This window comes from Oratosquilla oratoria, chromosome 14 (genome assembly GCF_046742065.1).
Source record: "Oratosquilla oratoria isolate Oo_2021 chromosome 14, ASM4674206v1, whole genome shotgun sequence".
NCBI classification, from domain to species: Eukaryota; Metazoa; Arthropoda; class Malacostraca; order Stomatopoda; family Squillidae; genus Oratosquilla; species Oratosquilla oratoria.
The window spans coordinates 10,445,141-10,453,982 of record NC_134790.1 but is presented as its reverse complement, the minus strand read 5'-3'; positions in this window follow the sequence as shown (position 1 = coordinate 10,453,982).

Here is an 8,842-nt window from a genome sequence, read left to right as displayed (position 1 = left end):
TTCTTTTCCAATAAAGGGATTTGGCCATTCATTTATATTATTTGATCCATACTTGTCTGGACTAAGTAATGTTATTATTTCTAAGGGAGGCCTTCTTTGCATTATTTATGAGTCATTGTCCTATTTTGTCTAAGTAATAACAATAATGATTTGATTCGAAATCCCCTATCAGAGAGGGCATTTGTATCCGTTAACATTATTTTTGCACATTGACGCCAACATTCAAAGAGCTCCAACCCACTGAAGTACTTGGATGCAATAAAAAAACACGTGCAATAAAAAACACGTGTATCGAAAGTGCTATTCAACAATGGATTCTCGGAAAAAAAAATAATAATGGGATGCTGTCAATCAGGTAATAACCGATGTTACCGAGGGAAGTCGTTGCAATGCACTATGTGTCAACATTCACAAACATGCATAAAGGGGAGGAAAGAATTATGAGCCAAATCACCAAAAGAAACGTAAAACATACAGACCCTTATTCTCAAGTGAATTCTATCATCTATTACAAAACTAAGAAAAAAATAGCCTCTTCCTCAGGAGTTGCCCCCGTCAGGAAGCGGGCAACCTTCAGCTTTCTCACGTTGTACTCAACTGCAAAAAGGGGAACTGCAGGTCTCCCCTGTATCTATACAAAGATAACAACGATGAAACTGGCCAACCGCGTGCACTATCATCATTTGGAGGGGGGGGGGTTGCAAGAGACAATATCATCAAATCAACATCATAGAGGAGAACCTCCATGAGACCACAAAAAGGGTAGCTACCTGTCACGAAACTCGCAGACTCCCCGTACTTGAAGCTCTACTCATTAAGGTACTAAGCCCTACGGTTAATATTCAGGTCTAAGACATGCAAGCGCTACCAAACATGAGGCGGTCCATAGACAACGAATCTTTGAACTCGCTTAGACTGAACGCACCAGTGGTCTCTCCTAACTGACTACCTCTCTTCCACTCTGAACGAAACTGACCTCCCCCAATCTGAGCGCAGTTGGTAGCTCTTCCATTCTGAGACATGTGACCTACCCTAATAACGACATCTCTCATTAAATACTGTATTCTTATCTACATTGAATCTCTGAAGTTAATCTTCCCCGAAGGAGGCTCTGGAGAGACCCAAAAGATCCAAAATTCATGAGTTTTACCAATGGCACCTCGTCAGTATTAAGGACGGCCACATCCGGAGAAGTTGTTGCTGAACCTCAACACGAAGGAGGAAAAGTTCATAAAGAAGAAGAGAAAAACGTTGCTAAGAGGCTTGAATCAGCCATCACATTCAACGTCGACATAATAATAATAATACAGAGAAATTATCCAATATCAAGTTAATGCTGTTCTCATAATACCCCACATTATCTTGGACAATATGAGAGAAAAACTGGGCAGCTGTGCGTGCGAGTGGACGGCCGGGGCGTCCTCCCAAGCAAGCGAGTGAGAGGAATATAGCACGAGATGGCGGTTATCGCCTCCTCGCAAATTTCCAAAAGTTCTGGGGACTTAGGAGTTGTAGGTTGGGTTAGGTTAGGGCAGTTTAGGTTGGATTAGACCAGGTAAAAATTCATGGTGAACAATAGTGCACTGAAGAAGAGGAATCACAGACATGATGTTGGGGAAATTTAAAGAGGCTAGAAGAACGGAGGGACAGAAGAAATTAAAAGAATGATGCGTGATTCTGATTTGTATTTTGCCACTAAAGTCCCCAAATTAGTGAATGTGTGATTATTATTTTTATTATTTGCAGTCAGTATCTTATACTGGATAAACTTTCACAGGATCGAATGAGATCAAATTTCAGATTTGTTAGTATATTTTGAGAAAATGCACAAATTATTCTGCGAATTTTTTCCACGGCGCGCATGCGTCAGCTTCTCAAAAATTAAAAGAGAAAAACATTCGGCCTTTCTGATTCGGGTCTCAGCTTCGGGTAGAACCTCTGCTCTAGGGCAGCTGGGGCAAGTGACAGTCGTAGGACGATTAAACTGGAATGTTTGTACATACACGGCAATATGAAGAGAAAAATAATTTTCACTTATTCATAATCCTAGCTCTAAATGTATAAAAAGTATACCATATCAAAGAATTAGTTCAGATTCTCCGATTTTGTCAAATACTCCATGTTTGTGGTTAACACGTGTATTGCAGGTAGTTCCAATGATGATAAATGATGCAAAGAGACTTGCACAGGCATGTAAAGTGTTTTCAAATAACAGAAACAGAGAACAGCTATGTCGAGTAATATAACAAAATAAACAGCCTATTCGCTAAAGACATAAAAGAACAATTACAGTTATATACATCACTAGACATGCAGCATACGTCCTCGCCACTCTTCGTATTAATGCGCTTTGCTCGAGTTAAGAATTACAGAATTCAGAGAAACTCAGTTGTTAAACTTAAATAGCACCGTATAAAATAAAATAAAAATACCTGCCGCTATTAAATGACACGAGTCGTAAAAAAAAAAGATACCCCGAGGTAAGTAAGCTTTCGTGTTCAATTGACGATAGTATGTTTCTTTAATTTATGAGCCCTAATTGATAACCAGCTTTCATCCTAGGAACACTAACTGCCTCTGATTCAGTAAAAGGTTTTACGATGCAGAGAATCGAACAACGAGATGTCCAGAAGGCTCGCCAGGGGTCCAAACGACAGACTTTTGGTTTCTTTTGCTTTGGCACTTTTGGCAAAAACATAGAAAAAGGAAAGTACTCACTCGCCAAATACAACTTCGCTTCCTATTTGAAGGATTGGAACTTTACTTTGAGATTTAATTCTACTCGTATACTCGTACATACAAACAGTTAATAATATACAATATATTACAAAGAATTGCAATGACAAAGAGAGCTTTCAGTCTATCATGAGCCAGGACGTAGGAAACTATAAAACAAATAAACAGTTACACAAATACGCAAGTAAACAAGCAAAGAAAGTGACTAATTAACAGTATATTGCTTAGTAAGCGCTTGTCCAGTTGAATCCTAAGAATTGCTGCTGGGCTCTGTTCCATCGCCTCTGCGCAAAGTTTATTCAAGTCACTCGTACAAAGTGAATTTCTAAAAACAGTTGTTAACTCACGTAATGTAATTCACTACAGTAAAACAAGGAATTCTCAAACTTTCGGGAAGTGATTTTTTCTTTTTCTTTTTTTTCTTCGTTAGTTGAACATATTTGTCTGACGTTTACCAGAAAGAATATGTGAGACAAACAGATGAGACTGGGATCAAGAGAGATGGGTTTCCATCCTTTAAGGAGGTACTGGGAATTTTCCCTTAGCCAAATGAAATCGTATGATATTAACTAGAGATGCTCTTGTTGTTGATCTGCCCGCGGAATCACTTTGTTATAATGTTGGTGTATATAGGTGTAGGCACACACACACACACACACACACACACACACACACACACACACACACACACACACACACACACACACACACACACACACACACACACACACACACACACACACACACACACACACACACACACACACATACATATATATATATATGTGTGTGTGTGTGTGTATGTGTGTGTATGTGTGTGTGTGTGTGTGTGTGTGTGTGTGTCCATATATAGATACAGATATCCACGTACGCAATATGTGCCGATGCAGCAGCTTTCTCACGATCGCGAAGACATTCCTTGGGGTTGCTGTGATGACATCAGCAAAAGAGCCGCTGAGAGCCTCACTGGCTGGCTGGCCGGCCGGCCGAGGCAGGTTGTGTCATGATCATCAATTGTCTGGCAGAGATAGGTTGTGGAATGAAACTTGCCAAGACCTTTGGTGTGGTGTTGTGTTTGGAGAAGTATATGCAGTGGAGACTGAATTCCCTCAACGGGACTCGGGCGTGGGAACCCGCCTAATGCAGACCTCTTGGCCACTGTAATGGTTTTTTTTCTTTGCAGTCTGGTCCAGGTACTGTAGTGATTATTTTTCGATCGAAAAAAATTAATCTTGATCTATTGTATGGATGGAGCCATGGAGGAAACCCATTGCTCTCAGACTCTCTCCAAAAGTTCACTCCAGTATATTGCGTTCGTGTATTGCCAGTGTTGAGCAGTTTGTGTGACGATGTGTGAGCTAATAGGGCAGTGTGGGCACGTCACATCTGTTGTGTAACTTAATCTGATTAGACATGTCCCCAGTGTTGTGGGATGGCCACGGCGAAATCTGCTTAAATGTAGGCTGTGTTCTATTTGTTCCACTTAGCTGGGTCTCCTGTTCTCTTACAAATATGGCTGATGGAGAGGAGCCAAGGTCCCTATTTGGCTCCGCACTGGCTTGAGGTCTGTCTTTGCAAATTGTGTGGATATATTCGTTCATGTTTGTGTGGCTGCTGGATGTGATGGGACGGTGCCTCGTATCTTATAGTCGTGTACAGGAGTCAGTTTGTTGTGTCGAGGTGTTAGTTGGTGGTCCCTCATGTAGTGCGAAAAGGGCTTTGGGCTTTGTTCGGTGATGCAAAACATTGGTCTCCCCGTGTAAGTGATCTGTGAGTGTTATGCGTGCGCAGCCTGTGATGGTTCGTCGTGTTTTATTTTGTGTGATCCGAAGTGTGTAATGTGTGTCTGAAACGGATGCTGCCCGTGCTAGGATAATAAACTATCACAAACCTTAAGTTCTGTTTGTATATTAGTTTGTTGACGTTATTGTTTTTCCTAAAATCTATCCCAGTAGCTGCTCTGAGGGTGTTTAGGGATTTTACTTACTTGGATATGTCTAGAAGGCCTCTTCACAACCACGGTGATCCGCCACTATATTTCTGAGTAATACTTTTTGTGTCGTACAAATGTTATCGTTAATTTTGTCTCGTGTGTGTGGGGTGGGGGTGGGGGTGTGCTGTTGATTGTGAGGTGTGGATCAATGTGGTATTTGTGAGCATCACCTAAATCTGTGCACGTATGATCGGAGGCGAGCAGTGGCTGCTTCACTCTTCTGTCGTGTGCATGTGAGTGTGATGTCTCCAGCGCAAGATGCAATATGCATGTTGGTCCCTCTAGGTGCGCGTGTTGGCATGTCGTGCATGTATTAGAGGAATAGCGTGGGTGAGAGTCCAGAGCCTTGCGGGACTCCATTGGGTATGTTTTTGGTGCCTGATGTGTCTCGTGCATATTGTAAATGTGCGTATCTGCCTGGAAGATAGATTACTAACCCTCGTTTCATGATATGATGCAGTATTGTAGCGCAAACCTGCAAGAGGAGGAGTCCATGGAGGAGAGGTGGTGAGTAAATGTGCAATGTGGTGAGATGAGGTTGAATTAATCCAGTTTGCGTTGTGGGAGGTTAGTTCTCAGACTAGTGGTCGCGAAAGCTGTTGTCCGTGGGAATTGGACGTGTGAGTTGGTGATGTTTAGGACATTTCTTCCCATTATGTATTATGCAGAGAAGTGCGATTGGTCTGTATGTTGATTAATTCATCGGCGTTTAGCCAGGTTTAAGAGTTATGATCATTTCTCGAGTCCCTGTACTGTAGATACTGTGGTGTGCATTAATGTGGCCGGTTATATTTAAAAGTCCTGTGAATCTCTGTGTAGCCCCGGTGTTTGAGGTGCACACTTGATATATTACCTGGACCAGTGACCTCGTGAGTGTTCCAATTTCTTTTATTCTGTGAGTGCGCGCTGGCGACGTGAGTGTGGGTGTGCGATCCAGTGGATATTTGTGTTTGTATCATAAGTCGGGGTAAGCACGTAGGACGACGATACTCGTTAAGCAGTTAATGTACGAGGACGACAGAGAAATTCCATCTTTAACCGGGTCGTCTTAGCCAGTAAGTTCACATCCAACGTTATAGGGCCGACAAGTTCGCATCAAACGTTAGAATATAAGGAACAATTAACAGTAACTGCGTGATGGGCGTGGAAGAAGGCTTGTTCGGAGTTGGAAGCGAGTTGTTACGTCTTGATTAAGAGGCAGAGGAGCGCAAGACAGCCTGCTGTGAAGGGGGTGTTAGCTTCCATGTTTACTGTAACGTATCGACTGCAGGCTTGTCAGAGGCTGCCTAATTAAGACTGCCTTGTTTATGGTGTGATGATTGCAGATGCGGCGAGAATCTCGTTATCCAGTTAATTGTGATGATCGGGCTGAAAGCGCATCGCAGGAGTTAATGAACCATCATACTGGGCTTTACGACTCGTCCGGCTGACACCAAGTGATTTCATTCGGCTGAGGGGAGCGCCTGGCAATGTACGAAGGATTACAAATGATTGCAATGGCGGAGCATGCCGACAGGAGACCTTTTGGTCCATAACTAGGTCGGATGCGGAAAAAATATAATAATGATAATTTTTTTTTTATAATAATATCAATAATAATAGAATAAATAAATGTATAGGTATAGTTAAATAATAAACAAACAGTTATATGGTAAATAATAAAAAATTAACAGGTAACTAATAATAAATGAAAACCAAGCAAATAATAAACAGACAAATGATAACAAATAAACAAATAATGTAAAATAAATGGCTGTCATTACAGCATCTTGCTTAGGTGTTTATCTAAATGAGCCTTAAAGCTTAGAAGTGAACTACATTGCACTGCCTCTGCAGGAAGTGTATTCCATTCATTAACTACACGGTTGGCGAAGTTGTTTCTACCCAATTCCAAATTAAATCTATTTCCTGACTGTTTGAGACCATTATTTCTTGTCGGATTTTAAATCAGTGTGAAAATTTTGTCACTTTTGATGTTAATTCCCTTTAGAATCTTAACGCTTTCTCTAATCTTTTACGATTTGCATATTCATTGACGGTTCCATTCCTCTTCAATTTCAGGAAACATCTCCACACAGCCAACATAGGTCACTTCGCTTTCTTACAAACCTAATGACCTTAAATAAACGAGCTCCCTACATAAACGCTCACTTCGCGTGATTATTGAGATAATTCGTGGTGTCACTTTTTATCTTTCTGAATATGATAGGCTGTGTTGGGGTCAAATTCAAATTACATTACCACATACATTATATAGTGCACATGTACATCCATCCATCCATTTATATATCCACTCCTTAAGATTGCCAGACGATAGCTAAGACCAAAGCTGGTTGGTGTGCCATCGAACCGAGGCAGTTGAGAGGGTCTGAAGTTCCTCAGCACGAGTTCTTGCTCCGAGGTCAATGGATTCGTCTGACATTCGCCAGAACCAAATGCGGCAGGTGCGTCGTCGTCGTCGTCGTCGTCGTGGTCACAAAGGGGAAACTTGGCCTAAGGGAATCTGAGCAGAGAGGTGAGAGCTCGCTGCTCTTATCGAACGAAGCACAGCTTTCTCTCCTAGATCAGGAGGAGGAGGAGGAGGAGGAGGAAGAGGAGGAGGATTTGGCTCATTCTCACAACCCGCAGGGGGTGATGAAGCCCACCATCACACGAGGATGGGTGGGGCACCCCCTAGTAGAGGGGGGGGTGGCTCCAACGAAGAAGAACGCGTGTGTGTATTTACCTAGTTGGGAAAGGGAGCTATGCTCGTGCTGTCCCGTCTCAGTATCTTGCTGTATCTAAATTGTTCTTAGATTCGTGTATGTGTTTTGCACACACTATCATTTCGTCCAGATTGTGTGTGTGTGTGTGTGTGTGCGTGCGTGTGTGTGTGTGTGTGTGTGTGTGTGTGTGTGTGTGTGTGTGTGTGTGCGTGTGTGTGTGTGTGTGTGTGTGTGGCCGTGTACGTGTGTGCGTAAATGCGTCTGCAAGTGAGCATGGGTGTGTGTATCAAGAAAAATGAGGAATAGGATAGGAAAGCACAAAGACAGGGAGAGGAGTGAGAGAGAGAGAGAGAGAGAGAGAGAGAGAGAGAGAGAGAGAGAGATAGGGATAGTGAGAGAGAGAGACAGGGAGATAGAAAGATGATTGGTCCAAACGTTTTTGTCCAATTAGACATCCTCAGGTAAAATTAATAGAAAAAATTCTGAAATTAGCTGGATAAGAGTAATGAAATGGTGATAGTTTAGGGCAGAGATGCGAGAAGAGGCAACAAGGCGGTGGAGAGAAACAGAATGAATAGCAGTGACGGTTAGTAGTAGATAGAATTTGAATTGAAAAACCAGCTGCACCCGGAAGAATGCGGGTAAGTAGATCAAGAAGACTTTTGGGTTATTTCCTCTTTGAATAGAAAAAAACAAAACATAAAATGATTGGGTTTGGATATTCAGAGAGCAATGGTTGATTGGAAGTGTATCGGATCCCCCTGAAATGATTTGAGTAAAAACGAGAGTGACGAGGAAACTGATGTGGATACAGAGAAGAACGGAGACTTCAGGAGATGAATTTGGACAGAAGAGAAGTATCCAGAGAGACATGAAAAGATATATAATGAATTTGCTCTGACTAACACCCAGAAAATTTTAATCACCTGAGGTCAAGTTCTGTGCCCAGAGGGTTAACGCGACCTCAAATAGTTCCCTCACCACGATGGCTTCCTACGAACTGTTGTGGTGTCGGAGTATTCATTTAGCTGAAAGAGTTCAGTAAGGAGAAAGACACGTTGAAACAGGATGGGTGAATTTTAGAGCGGAAGCCTTGAAGAGTGTAAAGAATGGTGAAACAGGTAGGCTTGATGTGGTTTGAACGAAGAACGAATTGCGGGATGATGAGGTGAAGAGTGAGAGAATGGCGAAGGCAAGAGGAGGAGGTACAAAAAGAAAGGTAGTGAAATAAAAAAAGAACAAAACAAAGTATGGGGGGAGGAAGATAATGGAAGGCTGGGAGTAAATATACTGAAATATTGAAGGGAGATGACATGATCTGGTGAATAGGATGAGGAGAACGAGGGACGAAATGGGGTTAAAAGCGAAAGACGAGGACGTCAAGGTAAGGACTCGAAAAGGAGGAACT